The 19,110-nt window shown below is 39.9% G+C and overlaps 1 protein-coding gene across 2 annotated transcripts in view; it reads left to right on the top strand.

The window, feature by feature from the left end:
• Samd9l (sterile alpha motif domain containing 9 like) overlaps positions 1-19,110 on the top strand; it is a 70,221-nt gene that overhangs the window by 14,923 nt on the left and 36,188 nt on the right. The window contains exons 2-3 of one of the 2 annotated variants that reach the window (XM_041675669.1): positions 12,374-12,465; positions 17,342-17,421. The gene's annotated coding sequence lies outside the window, so the exon portion shown is untranslated. Of the gene's footprint in view, positions 1-12,309; positions 12,466-17,341; positions 17,422-19,110 lie in introns of those variants that run through there. The other variant, XR_005976441.1, reaches the window with a different exon arrangement.

The following is a 19,110-nucleotide window of genomic DNA, read 5'->3' as shown; positions in this document are numbered from 1 at the left end:
TTCTGTAGGCTCTCGTTTTGTCTTGTTGACTGTGACCTTTGATTTACAGAAACTTTTCAGTTCAGTAGGTCCCATTTATTAATTGTTTCTCTCAGTGTCTGTGCTGTTAGAATTATATTTAGGAAGTGGTTTCCTGTGCCAATGCATTCAAATGGACTTCCCACTTTCTCTTACATAAGATTGAGTGTGGTTGGCATTATGTTGAAGTCTTTGATCCATTGGATTTGAGTTTTGTGCATGGTGATAGATATCGGTCTATTTTCATTCTTTTACATGTTGATATCCAGTTATGCCAGTACTGCTTGTTAGATATGCTTTCTTTTTTCCATTTGATATTTTTTGCTTCTTTGTCAAAAATCGGGTGTTCGAAGATGTGCGGATCGATATCCGGGTCTTCAATTTTGTTCCATTGATACTCCTGTCTGTTCTTATGCCAATACCAGGCTGTTTTCAGTACTGTTATTTTATAGTAGTGTTTGAAGTCAGGGATTGTGATGCCTCCAGAAGTTCTTTTATTGTACAGGATTGTTTTGGCTATTCTGGGTTTTTTGCTCTTCCGTATGAAGTTGAGTATCATTCTTTCAAGGTCTGTGAAGAATTTTGCTGGGATTTTGGTGGGCATTATATTGAATTTGTGATTGCTTTTGGTAAGATTACCATTTTTATTATGTTAATTCTGCCTACCCAAGAGCATGGAAAATCTTTCCACTTTCTGGTGTCTTCTTCAATTTCTTTCTTCAAAGATTTAAAGTTCTTGTCATACAACTGTTCCACTTGTTTGTTTAGAGTTACTCCGAGATATTTTATGCTATTTGTGGTTATTGTGAAGGGTGTTGATTCTCTGGTTTCTTCCCCAGGCCTTTTATCATCTGTGTAAAGGAGGGCTAGTGATTTTTTTTTTTGAGTTAAACTTGTGTCTTGCTACATTACTGAAAGTGTTTATGGGTTGTAGAAGTTCCTTGGTAGAATTTTTGGGATCACTTATGTAAACTATCATATCATCAGCAAACAGTGAGAGTTTGACTTCTTCTTTTCCAATTTATATGCCCTTGATCTCCTTTTGGTGTCTTATTGTTCTAGCTAGGACCTCAAGAACTATATTGAATAGATATGAAGAAAGTGGACAACCTTGTCTTGTTCCTGATTTCAGTGGAATTGCTTGGAGTTTCTCTCCATTTAGTTTGATGTTGGTTGTTGGCTTGCTGTATATTGCCTTAATTATGTTTAGGTATGTTCTTGTATCCCTGATCTCTTCAAGATCTTTATCATGAAGGGATATTTTATTTTGTCAAAAGCTTTTTCAGTATCTAATGAGATGATCATGTGATTTTTATTTTTCAACTTGTTTATCTGGTAGATTACACTGACAGATTTTCCTATGTTGAACCATGCCTGCATCTCTGGGATGAAGCTGACTTGATCATGGTGGATGATGGTTCTGATGTGTTCTTGTATTCGATTTGCCAGTATCTTATTTAGTATTTTTGCATCAGTGTTCATGAGTGAGATTGGTCTGTAATTCTCTTTCTTAGTATTGTCTTTCTGTGGTTTGCATATCAGAGTAGTTGTAGCCTCATAAAAAGAGTTTGGCAATGTTCCTTCTGTTTCTATTGTGTGGAATAATTTGAGGAGTATTGGTATTAGTTCTTCTTTGAAAGTCTTGTAGAATTCTGAGCTTAAACCATCTGGTCCTGGGATTTTTTTGGTTGGGAGACTTTTGATGACTGTTTCTATTTCTTCAGCAGTTATAGGTCTGTTTGCTTATCTGGTCTGGATTTAATTTTGGTAATTAACATTTATCCAGAAACTTGTCCATTTCCTTTAAGTTTTCCAATTTTGTGGAGTATATCTTTTCAAAATATGACCTGATGATCCTCCATATTTCCTCTGTGTCTGTTATTATGTCCCCCTTTTCCTTTCTGATTTTGTTAATTTAGATATTCTCTCTCTGCCTTTTAGTTAGTTTGGATAAAGGTTTGTCTATTTTGTTGATTTTCTCAAAGAACCAACTCTTTGTCTCATTGATTCTTTGTATTGTTTTCTTTGTTTCTATTTTGTTGATTTCAGCTCTCAATTTGATTATTTCCTGCCATCTAGCTCTCTTAGGTGAGCTTGCTTCTTTTTATTCTAAAGTTTTCAAATGTTCTGTTAATTCACGAGTGTGGGATTTTTCCAGCCTCTTTATGTAGGTGTTTAGTCCTATGAACTTGCCTCTTAACACTGCTTTCATTGTGTCCCATGAATTTGGGTATGTTATGTGGTCATTTTCATTGATTTTAGGAAGTCTTTAATTTCTCCCTTTATTTCTTTCTTGACCCATTGATGATTCAGGTGAGTATTGTTTAATTTTGACATGTTTGTAGGTTTTCTGGAATTAGTATTGCTGTTGACTACTAGTTTTAAAGCATGGTAATCGGAGGTTCATTGGGTTATTCCAAAATTTTTTTTTGTATTTGTTGAGTTTTGTTTTGTTACTGAGTATGTGTTCAATTTTTGAGAATGCTCCATGAGGTGCTGAGCATCTGTTTAGATGAAATATTCTATAGATGTCTGTTAAGTCCATTTTAGTCATAACATCTGTTAGTTCTCTTATTTCTCTGTTCAGTTTTTGTCTGATTGACCTATCCAGTGGTGAGAGGGGAGTGTTGAAGTCTTCCACTATTAGTATGTGGGATTTAATGTATGATTTAATCTTTAGAAGTGTTTCTTTGACATATGAGGGTGCCCTTGTATTTGGGGCATAGATGTTCAGTATTGAAATTTCCTCTTGATGGATTTTTCCTGTGACTAATATGAAATGACCCTTTGTCTCTTTTAACTGATTTTAGTTTGAAGCCTATTTTGTTAGATATTAGGATAGCTACACCTGCTTGTTTCTTAGGTTCATTTGATTGGAATATTTTTTTCCCAACCCTTTACTCTGAGACGATGTCTTTTTATTGGGGGGGGGGGGTCGAGACAGGGTTTCTCTGTAGCTTTAAAGCCTGTCCTGGAACATCCTTTTTAGACCAAAGGTTGAGATGTGTTTCTTGTATGCAGAAGAAGGATGGATTCTGATTTCATATCCAATGTTGAAGGAGCTGCGGGCTGCTCTCCTGCCACCTGGCTCCCAGCCACCGGCTAGCTTTACCCGAAATAACAACACACAAACTGTATTCTTTTAAACACTGCCTGGCCCATTTCTATTAACGTGTGTAGCACTGAGGTGCGCTTACCAGGAAGATTCTAGCCTACGTCCACCCTAGGTCGGAGCTTCATCGCATCTGCCCCAGAGAGCAGAGCTAAGGAATATGAGCTCACTTCCTCTTCCTCCCAGCATTCTGTTCTGTTTACTCCACCCACCTATGTTTTAACCTATCAGGACCAAGCAGTTTCTTTATTAATTAACCAATGAACTTCCTCCATCATTTCCCCTTTTTCTGTTTAAACAAAAAAAGAAAGGCATTAACTTTAACATAGCAAAATTACATATCACAAAACAGTTATCAAGTAAGAATTACAGTTACAAAATTTATATCTATTTTATCTTTTATCATAACTAAGGAAAACTATAACTATAACTAACCATTCTTCAACTCCATCAAAGATATAATATTAACTAAGCAAACAAGAAGTCCAAAGCTCTAAAATGACAGGGACATCTCGCTGTCTGGACAGTCACCCAAAGTTCTTTTGTACTGTTGGGACATCCATCTTCGGCCTTCAGGCCCATAGTATCCAGAAGACATTTCCATGAAGCAGGAAATTTCAAAGACAGTTCAGTCACTATCTGCTGTGTCCTGCAGAATGTCTCGCAGATTCTTTCATGAGTCAGGAATCCCGAAAGACCATCTCACTTTTAGGCAAGTTCAGCAGTCCTCTCTCTGGGGGTTCTCTGTATCCAGTTTATGCAATAGTCCAGGCAAGAGCAGTTTCTTGCCCAAATGACTAACCAACTCCATAAGGAGCCTCTTCAATGCCCATCTTCTTCTTGAAGTAGATTGGTGCTGCCAGGAGCAGACATGTCTCATTGTCATGAAAAGCCCTAAATTATTAAAACATTTAAATGGCATATTCTGCAGTCTTTGAAAGATATGAAGAATGCCTATCTAACTGAAATATAGCCCTATATATCTAGAAAATATAACTAACATGACTACAAGCTTTATTATTATTGATGATTATCCATTAGCAACCTATATTTCCTAATTGTACATTACATTTTTAAAATGAACTACAAATCACAATACCTCAATCAAGATCAGAAATACATATACATATAACAAGATTGACCTTAAAATCCATACCAATGCAAATTATTCATATCTATGTCATATCCCCCTTTAAATGTAAAAGAACATTTATAAGCAATATTTGGGAACATGGGTGTAGTTTTTCTCTCCAAACTACTTCCTGCTGAATGGGGGTGCTGTTATTTAGGTCTTTTATGGGATAACCTGTCTGCTAGGTTCATCTCAGTCGGCAGTTGAGCAAAGTAATATTTTGAGGGTATTCATGGCAACCTTTCAGGAGGGCGTGGTCTATCATACCATATTGGGATAGAAGCAATCCACAGGATCTCATCCTCTGTGAAAACAAAAGAAGACCCTCTCCAAAGCATCATATCCTTAGATCCAAATTTTGAAGTCATAATACCCTTATGATATCCATTCTGGTTCCACTTGGCAGCCAATATAATGAACTGTCTCTCTGTACTTAGCTCCTTTACAGTCAAAAATTTTAAAGAAAACACAATGTACATAATCCAGACTCTCTGTGAATTTTCCATTTTCATGTGGCTTATTTTTACTCTATCACTTTACTTTATTCTGTTTCTTCAAAGACTTTACCCCCCCCTTTTTTTAAGGGCATTAACTTTATTCTCTCTCTATTTTTTTTCTCTCTCACGCCTACATACACCCATCCAACATTGTGATTCATTTAGTGTCTGAATCTGTCCTATTGTGAATCTGTAATAATTTTTTTTTATCCAGGAGCATTCCTTAAAATGTTAAGCTCTTCTTAAAAACTTAAGTTGCTCCATGTATATGTAATATGGTGATAGGTAGATCCTGTTTCCTGCCCAGTCTAAACCTTAACTGCACTGTTATTGTGGCAATTATGGTAGTTCCTGCCTGAAACCAGCACAGTTCAGCATGGAGGAGCTGAGCCACTCCTGCCTCAGAGCCATTTGGTGCCCTGAGCCACACACAGTTCCAGGCACACAGCAGTCCACATTGCCATCAAGCAAGCCGTAGCACTTTACTCCAAATGCTCCATTCAAAAGCTCTGTCTCCCTCAGGAGCCAGACAGAGATTGCAATTGTGGCACAGCCCAGAAAGCCGACATTTTAAAACAGCCAGTTTTTTCCTGCTGCTGAGTCAGGGCAATTTCTTTGTGGCACACAACCCAGAAACAGCAAAAAGCTGTCTTAAATTCTCCCTCTCTCCTTTTTAAGCCCTCTCAGGTTTTATGTGGAGTTTATTACCACGCTGGGCGCCACCCTGTAGATGGAGCAGGGGGCTGCGTCCCCAGCACCTGGCCACCAGCATGGCTAGCTTATGCCTCGAAATAATTACACGGAAACTCTATTCTTTTAAACACTGCCTGGCCCATTAGTTCCAGCCTCTTATTGGCTAGCTCTTACATATTGATCTAGCCCATTTCTAATAATCTGTGTAGCCCATGAGCTGGCTTACCAGGAAAGATTTTAACCTGTGGCTGTCTGGAGTGAAAGAATCATGGCGATTGACTGACTCGGCTTCTTTCTCCCAGCATTCTGTTCTGTTTACTCCACCTAACTAATTTTCTGCCCTATCAGGCCAAGCAGTTTTCTTTATTAGTTAACCAATGAAAGCAACAGATAGATACAAGACCCACCTCCATCAATCCAATCTTTTAGCCTGTGCCTTTTTATAGGTGAGTTGAGTCCATTTACATTAAGGGATATTAATGACCAGTGATTTCTATCTCCCATTAATTTAGTTTTCTTTGTTGGTGTTGTTAATTTGTGCATTTTTCCCTCCTTTGGGATTTGCTGCTATGAGACCATCAGTTGTGTTTTTGTTGGTGTAATCAAGTTCTTTGGGTTGGAGTTTTCCTTCTAATATTTTGTGTAGGGCTGGGTTTGTGGCTAGGTATTGATTAAATCTAGTTTGTCATGGAATATCTTGTTTTGTCCTTCTATGGTGATTGAAACTTTTGCTGGGTATAGTAGTCTGGGATGGTATCTGTGGTCTCTTAATGTCTGTATAACACTTGACCATAATTTTCTGGCTTTCATTGTCTCCAATAAGAACTCAGGTGTAATTCTGATAAGTCTACCATTATAAGTTACTTGTCCCTTTTCCTTTGCAGCTGTTTTTTTTTTGGGGGGGGGGGTTCGAGTCAGGGTTTCTCTGTGGTTTTAGAGCCTATCCTGGAACTAGCTCTTGTAGACCAGGCTGGTCTCGCACTCACAGAGATCGGCCTGTCTCTGCCTCCCGAGTGCTGGGATTAAAGGCGTGCGCCACCACCGCCCGGCTCCTTTGCAGCTCTTAATATTCTTTCTTTACTCTGTATGTTCAGTGCTTTGATTATTATGTGGTGAGAGAACTTTTTTTTTTTTGGATCCAGTCTATTTGGTGTTCTGTAAGCTTCTTGTATCTTCATAGGCATATCTTTTTTTAGGTTAGGAAAGTTTTTCTTCTATGATTTTAATAAATAAATTTTGTGTGCTTTTAAGTTAAACTTCTTCTCCTTCTTCTATACCTATTATTTTTATATTTGACCTTTTAATGGTGTCCCATATTTCCTGGATATTTTGGGTTATACTTTTGTTAGATTTAATGGTTTTTTTTTTAACTGATAAGTCTATTTCCTCTACTATATCTTCAGCACTTGAGATTCTCTCTTCCATCTCTTGTATTCTCTTGTTCATGCTTGCATTTGTGGTTCCTGATTGTTTTCTCAGGACTTATGTTTCTATAATCCCTTGGCTTGTGATTTCTTTATTGTCTCTATTCCACTTTTCAAGTCCTGAATAGTTTCTTTCATATGTTTGATTTCTTTTTCTTGGTTTTCTTTAATTGATTTGCTGATGTCTTCCAATTTTTTGTTTGTCTTTTCCTCCATTTCTTTGAGGGAATTTCTCATTTCCTCTTTAAGAGTTTCAAATATTCTCTTGAAGTCATTTTTTAAGTTCTTTTTTTTACTGTTTCATCCATATTTGGTTGTTCAGGTCTTGCTGTTGTAGAGTCTTCAAGTTTTACTGGTGTTGTTTGGCCTTTGTGGTGTTGCATGTGCTTTTACCTTTTCTACTATCTTTTCCTCTAATAGGTGTGGTTGGGGCTGTCTGAGATTTTGTTGAATAATCTAGGTATCAGTGAATCCCAAGCTCAGATTCCTTGGTACCGGTTATACCTTGGTATAATTGGTGTCACAGTTCTATTACCCTGCCAGTTACTCCGTGTTCCTGGAGATAGCTCAGCACTCCTGTGCTTTGGTCTGCTCCCTTGGAGTTTGCTGTCTCAGTTCTACTTTGGCCTAGGTTGCCAGCTTTGACCTGTTTCTATAAATCCTGGTCTGGAACCCCTTCTGCAGAAGTCCCTGGCTTGGAGTTGGACTTGGAAAGGTTTCTGGCTCCAGTCTACTGCCTCAGAGGTCCCAGGCTCAGGTATACCCAGACCTGCAGAGTACTGTTTACTTCCTCAGAGGTCCCAGACTCATGCTCGGACCTGCAGAGCTTCCAGGTTCCTGCCTATTCCCCTTGATATCCCAGAACAATGCCCACACCCACAGAGGTCCTGGCTCAGGCCTAGTTCCTGGGAGGTCCTAGACTCACACCCAGACCCACCTGGGTCCTGGCTTAGATCTGCTCCCTTGAAGGTCCCAGATTCACATCCAGACCCTCAGTGGCTTCTGGCTCTGGCTCACTCGCCCAGCAGTTACTCCCCTGTACCTGTTTTGGTGGAGATGGCTGATTCTGGATCTGGTCACTGGCTCCGTCTTGATCCACCAGTGTCCTGGTTCTAGGTTGGCTCCCGGGACTGGGTTTGCTCTTGGCTTCTGCTCCCAGTGGAGCTTGTTCCCTCTCAGTCCTAGGTAGCTGGTTCAGTCCAACTCTGGTTCGAGTGAAAATTGCTAACTCTGAGTCAGGTCGCTGGCTCAATCCTGGTCCACCAGTTAGTCTACCTCTTTTAATTGGATGGTTTAAGGAACTTTCATTTAAGATTATTGTTACGAGGTCTTTGTTCTATTTATGATTTTGCTCTATTTGGTTGAATTACTACGTATTTTCTTCTTTCCCTGTTTGTATTAGTGATTTGTTGGTTTACCTTCTCATGAAATGCATTCTTTTCTGCATTTCTATTATGGATTATATTGGTTTCATTATTTCTCTATGTATAATAGTCCTTTAAATATTTTCTGCAGTGCTGGCTTGGATGTCATTAGTTGCCTTAATTTGTGCTTGTCTTGAAAAATTCTTATTCCTCCATCAACTTTAAGAGATAATTTTGCTGGATATAGCAACTTGTTGTGAATCTTGAAATACACCATCCCATGCCTTCTTGCATTTAGGCTTCATTATCACAGAGCTGGTTTATTCTGATGCCTTTGTGTGGGAACTAATATTTCTCTTCCATCATTAATATTATTTGATTTTTTATATTTTTGAAAACTTGACTATGACATGTCACAGAGAAGTTCTTCTCTAGTGTTATCTTTTGCGCAGAAAGTGCATCTAGATTGTGTATCTGCGTTTCTTTCTGTGGGCTTGAAAAATGTTCTCTAATGATTTCACTAAACTAATTCTGTGCTTCTACTCTTCATTTTAGCCCCTTCTTCATCTGTGGATTCTTACATTTGATCTCTGAATGTGTCCCATAGTTATTGAACATAATTTATTCATTTATCTATTTAGTTGATCTATTTGATCACTTATCCTTTATAAAAGAGGATTTTAAATTATTTTATTGAAACTTCATTTTTTTTCTAGTATTGAGAATCTGTGAACTTAAGGAGGAATCATGGTAACTTATTTCCTCCTACTGTGTGTGTGTGTGTGTAGTGTATAGTGTATTTCTTTGTTGTGTTTTGCCTGACTTTAAGATATATGTGCCTTCCAGTGTTTATATTTATTTCTACTCTTCTCCTGCTCTTTTTAATCTTATTGTCTTATTTTCTGTGAGTCTATATAGTTGTTAGAGTTAGCCATTTGTTTTGAGTTTGAGACTGGAGGTTTACAGTAGAGGGCAGAATATGCCAACAGGAAATACTATGTTAATGGGTACTTGTGAGTAGGGCCTGAGGAGGACAAGCATCCAGAGTATATTTTGATATTTTAAATAGACACCCCAATTGGCCATTTTGAGTCCCAGACCTAAGAGTTAAGTCCCAAAGAAACTCAGGACAAATGGCTGAGGTGCCATTAACATATCAAGACAGACTCTGGCCACCAGGCTCTCTCAGCATCACAAGTACCTGTTACAGAGTCCTAGTTCCTCTCAGAACTTTCCATCCCCAGCCCCTACCCTGAACCTCTCCAGTCCCTGAGCTTGCTTCCCTTCTCCTTTTCTCATTCATATATAAACCAGCCTTTTCAGCCACCCACTCTCTTGGTTTCTCTTAGTTCTTTTCTTGGGCTATTGGTTCTTCTCCCTTTTCTGTTCCCCTATCCTGCCCCTCCCTCCCTCTTCTCTTCCTCTCTTGTTCTTCTCTCTTTCTCTCTCTCTCTCTCTCTCTCTCTCTCTCTCTCTTTCTCTCTCCCTCTCCTCTCTCTCCTCTCATTACCTGGTTCAGTTGACTGGCCATATCTAGTCCATTACAGCTTTTCCTAGCTGCTCTAGAGTCTCCCAGGTGCCTTTGTTTGTTCTCTCCCTTGTATCTACAATAAAAAGCTTCTCCTCCACTGTACCTTGGAGCCATTATGTCCTCATTTTCATTCACTGATGAGCTTTTACTTGGACTTTTATAGTTCATGACTATCAAGAGGGGTGTGTAGACTTCTTTAACCAATATGGAGATCAGACAGTTCTTACAGTTTAACTTGTAGTAGAAGGCACTTGGATCCTGTAAATGCATCCCAGTAAGAGTAAAAGAGAATGGCACTAGGCTACTGACTGAAAGTAGACTATAGTATTTTTAGAGCTAAAAGTATTAAAAACTAAGCAGTAAGTGTTAAGTAAAAATAATAAGAAAGAGGCAGCTCCACCAGCACAAGAAATCCAATTAGGTCAAATCAAACCAAATCAAAATGTCCATCGTTTTATTAAGAATGTCACTCTTGGGTCGCCTAGAGTGTGGCAAGGAAACAGAACAGCAAGGAGTCCATGCAGACCCGACAACCACGTGATTCTCCTTTGGGAGTCCACTTAAACACCGTGTGGGATGGGTCAGGATCTGGCATGCTGGGCTTTGGAGTCTAGACCAATAGAACTCCCAGGCCTGGGGGGTTGGGATGGATACCAGGCACTATGATCCCCACTTGACAGTAAGAAAAGAGCTAGAAAAGAACATGGATAAAGTATGAGTTAGAATTAGGAAATATTAGAAAGAAAATAATATAGATTAAACGCAGAAAAAAGAAAAGGCAGTTATAACCACACTTATTCCGGAAAGATACAAATTAAAACAAAACCACTAAACATCTAAAATGCAAAGAATAAATAAGAAAACAAATGAAATTTTAAAATGAATAAAATTAAATAGACGATATTAGAGTATCTGGTGTGTGTTAGTTAATTTGGGAAGAAATTTCAAGGAACAAGGCTTTCCTCTGGAAGGGATGTTTTGATTGATAAGAAAGGATGCCTTGCTCAAATTAGCCAGCACAGGAAACCCCGGTCATATCTACGATTTGGAAATCATTGTGGTTTTGTTTGTTCTCATGTGCTGTCATATCTTAAGGTGGTGGCCTTTTACATTAACCCTTTCTTTTCTTATCTTTATTGCTTTTTATTGAGCTATACATTTTTCTCTGCTCCCCTCCTATCTTCCCTACTGTCCTACTCTTTCGCATGATCCTCACACTTGCAATTGAATCAGAAGACCTTGTCTTTATCTCCTTCATATGTAGATCTATGAATGTCTCTCTTAAGGTCGCCTTTGTTGTCTCGGATCTCTTGGGTTGGGGACTGTAGACTGGTTTTTCTTTGTTTTATGTCTAAAAGCAAATTACCAGTGAGTACATATTATATTTGTCTTCTTGCTATTTCTCCTGGTTGCCCATGGGAACTAGAGGGAAAGACCCTATTGTTGAAGACAGCACACATTTGGATGTAGGACATGGAGAATCAGACTGCAGCTGAGCTAGGGACTATCTATGTGTGCAGAGCTTGTGCTGTCTTTTCTCAAAAATAATGAATATTTCTCCATTAATAAGTTTCTTTGAATTTTCCAAGTGATACTTTTAGACAATCTGAAGTAGTCAAAACAATCATTTAACATCTACTAATCACATATGTGTGTATGTATATGTGTGTGTGTGTGTGTGTGTGTGTGTGTCAAACTTTCCTTGTAGCACTGCTCTTTGATTGGCTCATTTAGTACAAACACTAATGACAAAAACAAAGTGATCTAGTGACATGTTAGCATTGTTATGAAAATCTTGGTTTCTTTGAAATTGATATGCATTCAGTGCTATAATCTGTAACTTCTTAAAATTTGTGTTTAAAGTTGATTCCTCAGGACCTAAGTTAATGGTATCTTGCAATGGAGCCTTTGGAGATAATTAGGATTATATGTGATGATGAGGGCACTTAACCCTCATGGTATCTGTAGTAGCTTCATTAGATGAGGAAGAGAGACCCAAAGGAGCAAGCCTGCTCCACCTCTGCCAGTACTGCTCTGTCTACCTGGGAACATAGAGATCCCAGGCAGCCAGAAGTTGCCCCCCAGGTGCAGCTTCTTCGCCTGGGACTTCCTAGCCTCCAAAACTCATAAGGAACACATTTCTTTAGTTTATGGATCACTAGTCTGTGGCATCCAGTTATAGCAACAGAACATATCATAAAACAATATTGAATATGATAAATAAAAGAACACTGGTATTCCCAGGGGTTCAGTTGAACAGAATCACTCATAGTTTGCATGTAGGCATCTGGGCTCCCTTGTCAGTCCTTAAAAATTGAGATTTTTAAGTCTTTGGGCTTTACCCAAACCAACCAGAAGGTGGCATAGTGGCTACTAGAGAGAAACCAAACACACAAAGCATTTCAGGAAAAGGTCTTCTCACATCAGAGAATCGAAACTGCCATGGAGACAGCTTTATTTTTTTTCCCACTTCCTTAAGCCCTGTCAGCGTCAGACACACCCTGGTACTTTTCAGCCGGCTTGAGCTGGTACCAAAGCAGAAGTACTATATGGTTAAGCTTTCATCAAGACTAAGTCAGGGTGTTTTTCTCTGACTTCTCAGGAGGAAGGAAATACAGACACCAGACATTTGCTTCACCAATATGGACAGTTTTTCACTGTTTTTTTAAACATAGAAGAAATTTGAACGTTTTGGTAAGTACAAAATCTCTCCTGTTATTGTTGTTATTATTGGTGTCTATAGCAACCGCTTATTGAACAGGCAGAAATGTGCTTTGTGGCTAGAAAGTTTAAATGCGCTTTTAAACAAAACTAATAAGATTCGGAACCCAGATCGTCTGGACCCTGCTGCGTTGAGAAAGGAGTCTGCTTTATATTAGTCACAGCCTTCTGTTGAGATGCAGTTGGAAATCAGGGACACTTCTACTAATGTCTCCCAAAGAAAAGCAGCATCTTCAGAAGGAAAAATAATAAATGTTTTAATGCTTACATTTTTGAAATACACAGCCCCCAAGTCACTCTAAGGACAGGAAGTTTAGACATGGAGCTCTTGACAGCCTTTTGGAGAGTAATGTCAGATCTGAGAGAGACTGGAGGGCCTGATTTGCTAGTGCTTCCTCTCGTAAGTTTGGAATAGGGGTGTCCCTGGTGGGAGTAGGAGGCTTATGTCTGATTTTCCCCCAAAGTAACTGATGATGTCACTCAAGGGGAATGTGTTGCTGAGTTATGACCTTCTTTAGAAAAGCTGACAATACAGGCAACCCCACTCATTCTAAGTGTGTGTCGGGATTTTATATCTGTGTGATCCTGCAGAAAAGCTGACCACATACAGTCAACCCCACGCATCCTAAGTGTGTGTTGGGATTTTATATCTGTGTGATCCCGCTGCACCTTTCTTTTATAAACACAGGGCATCTGAAGAAACTCTTACTACAGCGGCATGTAGAGAGATGTTTGTCCCCTAGAGAACTCTCCTGAAGTGGCCTCTTTGGTAACACAATTACAGCTACAAAGTAGCAATGAAAATGATTTTATGGTTGGGGGTCACCACAACATGAGTAACTGTGTTAAAGGGTCACAGCATTAGGAAGGCTGAGAGCCACTGCTCAGGAGGAAACAGTGTGGAAAGTGAAATCTGTTCAGTTGCATTAGCTAGGAGTGAAAACAGTGTAAATTCACCCTTTTAATTTTATTTGCTTACTTTCTCAACCAAATATTCCAGCCTAGATCTCCATGCCTCCAACTCTGACGTAGAGACTCAACTTTATACTCTGATATGTTTATGGCATGCAGCTCAAGCACAGATAAGTCACCTAACTCATGACTCCACCCTGTACTTTTATGTCACTACCCCCAAAGGGGTGGAGACCACATGTGTATAACTATGAAAGGCATTCACTGATTACATTTAGGAGACTCCTGGTGTCCTGATAATGTGTGGCACCACAACCTTGGGCCTGTACTCCGGAGCCTGGGCACAGCAGGCAGCTGGATGGCCATCAGGGCTCACTCTGTGTCTCAGCAGTGAGAGGGCAGCAGAGGCGGCCCGGACAGAGCAGAGAAAGCAGGTAGTAGTTGAGCTCAGAGCTGGACAGTTGCCTGTGAGTGCATGAGGCTTTGCTTATATATGGGAGTAACTAGTGGTCAGTGGGATCAGGTGTCAGACAGTTGCAATCAGTAAAGGCACAGTCATTTCCTGACCCTTTCTTCCTTGCACAGAAGTCACATCAACTGTACAGGAGGAAGCAGTGACAGAATGGAGATGGCAGTTCTCTGACATTCACACAGCCCTTGTATCATGTCTGGGTCATTTCTGTGTGTCCCAAAGTCTTTCATGCACAAAGGTGAAGTCAAAAGGTGTGGAAATTGATGCTCTTAAGATCTATGTTGCCCTACGAATCATTAGTCGAGCAGTATTGGAAAGGTACAAGTGCAGGGAAGTTGGAGGAGGCCAAGGTGGGCTGCTGTGCACAGACAGGATAGTATGTATCCCCGATGGCCAGTGTCCTTCAGAATCTCCCTTTTCTGGTCTCGCCAATACTAAATCTACTGGAATGTTACGGATTCATAGAAAATAGTGCACCTGCCAGGTTATTTATATGTATGAAGCTTAGGTTGGAAACAGAATGCATAATGAATTTTGCACCTCTGTCAGGAAAGAAAAAGTAGAATGTTGCCGTAAAACAAGGTCAACCAAGTGATAAAAGTTACTGCAAGGACCTCTAAAGGGGAAGGCAATAGCATCGAGCAGGCTTCTGGCAGAAAGAGCATAGTCATTTGGAATGTAATTCTAGGACTTCTAGAGTGATGGGCACCAGCCCTGCAAATGCTATTGGAGGTGTGTATGAGGGAGTTGTCGCTTGCAGTCCCCTACACAGTGAGCAGAACACTGACATTGTGACAGAGGTCATCCACAAGGTTCATGTTTGAGAACCATGCCATCCACCACAAATAAATTAGATGTACACACGAGTGTGCACACACACAGCATACACACACACTCATGGTGTTTTATGTATGGTTATAATTATGGGTTGGACTGTCCTTGTCTGTGTGCAGCCAGGGAACCATGGGTTCGATAAGACAATGAGATATAAATAAAACACTTTTCTGTATGCTTTTTTGCAATTTAAAGTCGAACAGAATACATGACAACATCCTAATATAAGGCTGAAGAGATGTCTCTGTGTATGAGGACAACACTTGCTGTGTGTGCAAGTGTAAGAATTTGAGTTGGAATCCTAAGCTTGCCTGTAACCCAAGAGCACTGTGGGATGGAAACTGGGAGATGGTTGGTTTGCTGGTTGCCGCTGACCTGCAGTCCGGATAAGAAAACTTCACTCAAAGGAATAAAATCGATAGCAGTGGAACAGGACTCCCAATGTCTTGAACCACACAAGCGCAGGCATATGCACACACGCTCTTACACACACACAAACATACACACACACACACGCACACACACACACATGAATGCTTGCATAGGCATGCATGCACACACATTTAACGCACAAGTAAAATATTTAAATACTATATTAAAAACAGTGTTTTGTATGCTGACTAAGAATGTTAGTGAAACAATGGACAGCAAGGACCAGTGGGCATTGTCAAAAGACTTCCTGATGTGCTGGGGTTGTAATTTCAGGCAGCTTAAATTCATAGTGTAAGAGTTCTCTCCACTGAAATTAGTCTCATTATTCAGGAAGTTTATTCCACTTCAAAGTCTGCAAGTGAGACGTGAATCTTTCTATTAGACTTTCACCATGAAAGGAAATGTTTGGACACAACCACAGCACAGAAAGAAAGAGAGAACGGAAAGAGAGAGCGCACAAATAATCCACAAGATATATCTAAGAATATTGGTTAGAAGCAAGTTTGTCACCTAACAAACTGCACAAATATGGATGCAATGTAGTTTCAGGTTGCAATCTGGTGCCTAGCGAGGGGTTTGTACTTACTCTTGTCTACGGAGCTGTATTAATGGGAGGGTAGATACTGATTCAATTCCTTCAGTTGGGGTTTGTTTTCATGAACTGGAAGTCTAACCCCAGGTCTACCACTGCACTATATCCACAAGTAGACAAGGTTGAGGTAAAGTTTTAGAGAAGTCAAGGAAAACAATATTCAGAAGTGTGAGTGGAATAAGCAAGTTGAAGCTAGTCCTGAAATCTGTTGAGAAGTACTGACTGTATGATAAAATGAAGACTTGAAACCTTGACTTGAACTCATCATTACCTTCGATGTTGGAGCAGCCTGTGTTGTGTCTCTGTCATCTGTTTACTCCATCATGTATTTTAGAGGCATCATCGGCTTCTTGAGTGAAGGGTGATTTATGTGACAGGGGCTTCTCCCCATGATATAGTTCCACACAGTCATTTAAGTAGCTTCCCACGTTCCTTGTTCCCATTCCCAGAAAGCACACCCCTAAGCAGAAACGACGCTTTAAATTGCCTTTGCCTGCCCTTGACTTCATGGAAATACACTCATACAGTGTGTTCTCTGTGTCAGTGCCCTAGTTGCCTGTTGGTCTTAATAATAAAAACCTGGAGTCAGATATTGGGGTGATTGCTGAAGGCTCAAAGAGACAGTGCAGCCAGCCGCTAGTGAGACCTTTTACCTCAACCAATGGTCAGTCTGAAGGGACGATCTTGTCCTCAGACATCTGAGACTTTGTCCTCTGCCTGCAACTGTCTCCACCCAAACTCAGACTGCACTGAGTTCCTGTCTCCTTCTGCCTTACAACCCTCCTTCCACCCAGCCGTATCACTCCTGGCTCCACCTCCCTGTTGCTGAAATTAAAGTTATGTATTCCCAAGTGCTGGGGTCACCTTTGTGTGAGCTCTGTTTCTCTTTTAGACAGATTCAATTTTATGTAGCCCAGGGTGACTTTGAGCTAACAGAGATGTGCCTCTGCCTCCCAAGTCCTAGGATTAAAGGTGTGTGCCACCACTCCCTGGCCTCTAGTGACTTAGCTCTGCACTCTGATCTTCAGGCAAGCTTTATTTGTTAAAACCTAAACACTCTCTCATGTGTGAGAACGCTCTCTTGTTGCTGAATCAGCACTTTCAGTCTTTCTGTTTTAACTGAAATTGTTGACTTAGGAGGCGAGTATACACTTAATTTCATGAAAATATTTAAACTGTTTTTCTGATTAGGTAAAGCAATTTGCATTTCCACAAACACTTTCCAAAACCACACTTACTCTATGCTTTCACCAACATTTGCGTTTGCAGGATTTAAGGCCAGCCATTGTGTTGGCATGAGTTATGACATCCATGCAGTTTAATTTTTAATGTCTAAAACTGGCTAAGATTTTGGAGCTGCTGTAGACTCCAACCTACTGCATCCTTCCACGTTGCTGGTAAAAGTTCCGCCGATTTGTCATCCTCCAACTCGTCCTGTCTTGTCCTCAGTTTGAAACCAGAACTGGCAAATTGTCCCCAGTTCAGCTGGGTAGAGACCTTTCCATCCCCGCACTTGAACACACTCCTGCCATGTCTGCTGACTTCAGCTACACAAGCTCAGAGTCTAAGCTTTCCAAACACGTGAATCTTGTTTCTTGTCACTCTAGTGGGAACATCAGTGACCTCTGTGATTCACGACCTTACCCTGGCAGTGGGAGTCCTTTCCCTGACTCTCGAGTCAGTTTTGGTAAGTCACGTGTTTCCGCTCACTTCTCACAGTGCATCCAGGTAAGGTTGGTTGCAATAGCCTCTGGTTCACCGTAATTTTGCTGCAGCATCGGGGAAGTTGTTCCGTCGCTCTTTCATTCCTGACGGTTTCTTCTGCATGTGTCGGGTTGTTCCGTCGCTCTTTCATTCCTGACGGTTTCTTCTGCATGTGTCGGGTTGTTCCGTCGCTCTTTCATTCCTGACGGTTTCTTCTGCATGTGTCGGGTTGTTCCGTCGCTCTTTCATTCCTGACGGTTTCTTCTGCATGTGTCGGGTTGTTCCGTCGCTCTTTCATTCCTGACGGTTTCTTCTGCATGTGTCGGGTTGTTCCGTCGCTCTTTCATTCCTGACGGTTTCTTCCGCTTGTGTCAGGTTTATCACCTTGTATTGCGTATCACTTTTTGGCTTGGTTGGGTATCTCCTTTATGACTGTGTTTCCTACTTTTCTATCTAAATTTCTTCCTTTAACTGTTTTCTTCCTTTCTTCCCTATTTAAGCTTGCTGTGTTGTACTTTAAACTCACTAAATTATCAGTCATTCTTTTATTTTTATAAAAACATGAAATCTTGTAAGTTTCATAGACATTGATTGTACATTCAAACTACCATACCAATAATCACTGTGTCAGAATTTAGGAGACTTTTATTCCTTTTAGAATTTGTCTCATGTTTCAAAATTCTGTAAATGTTTACAATATTACATCCTCTCAAAGAATTCCCTTTATTAACATGCTGTGCCCCACTTTATCTCTTTTTTCTCAATATTTCTTTTATTGAATTTTTTTCATATACTATATTCTGACCATTGTTTCCCTTTTCATAACTGCTCCAAGACCCTTCACACTTTGCCTCCCATCAGCTTCACTCCTTTTCTACAGAATTATAGTAAAAGAAGATAAAACAAAAACAAACAAACTAGAATAGGATAAAACAGACAGAAGGGAATTCACCTAAGCAAAAGCATAAGAAACATAGATAAATGAAAAGGACCTCTAAGATTAAAAAATAATAACGCAATGACAAAATATTATGAGACAAAGACGTCACTGAATTAATTTTGTGTTGGCTATCTATTTATTGTTGGGCATTAGGCCTGCAACTGATAGTGATTTGCATTCTTGGGAGACTTCACTAGAGAGAACTAATTTTGCATTTGGAAGTTGTTATCTATTGGAGATAGCTTCTGGGTGAGGAATGGAAGCTTGTCTCCACTCTTCCTCTCAGTGCTAGGACCCCATTTGGCTCAGACCCATGCATGTCCTATGCATACTGCCACAGTTTCTGTTTCCCTCTTTCTTTCGTGTCCTACCTCCCTTCTGGCTCTCTCACTTTTTCTAACATCTTCCCCCTCCTCCCTCTTACCTTTTATCTCACATAAGCCAGGTTCACATTTTTCTCCTATTCATAATTCACCCTCATCACGTATCCCAGTCCAATATCCCTTCTGGTGTCTTTTACCTACTATAATTTATTACTATAAATATTTTTAGTATGCTTGGGTAACTTGTATTATTTATATTTTTAATTCTTTCAAATGGATTAAATAATCTACCCTTCTATCCTATCATATCTCTATCCCCCTTTTTTCAAAACAAGAATTTTGAATCTATTTTCTTTTGTTCAACTTTCCTCCTGACCTTAACCACTAATATATAACCATTCCCTTAAAC

This window comes from Microtus oregoni, unplaced genomic scaffold (genome assembly GCF_018167655.1).
Source record: "Microtus oregoni isolate MIOR12 unplaced genomic scaffold, Mior012 000026F_ref0000081, whole genome shotgun sequence".
Taxonomy (NCBI): domain Eukaryota; kingdom Metazoa; phylum Chordata; class Mammalia; order Rodentia; family Cricetidae; genus Microtus; species Microtus oregoni.
Note: the sequence above shows the minus strand (reverse complement) of the source record. Positions and strands in the feature narration are given on the sequence as shown.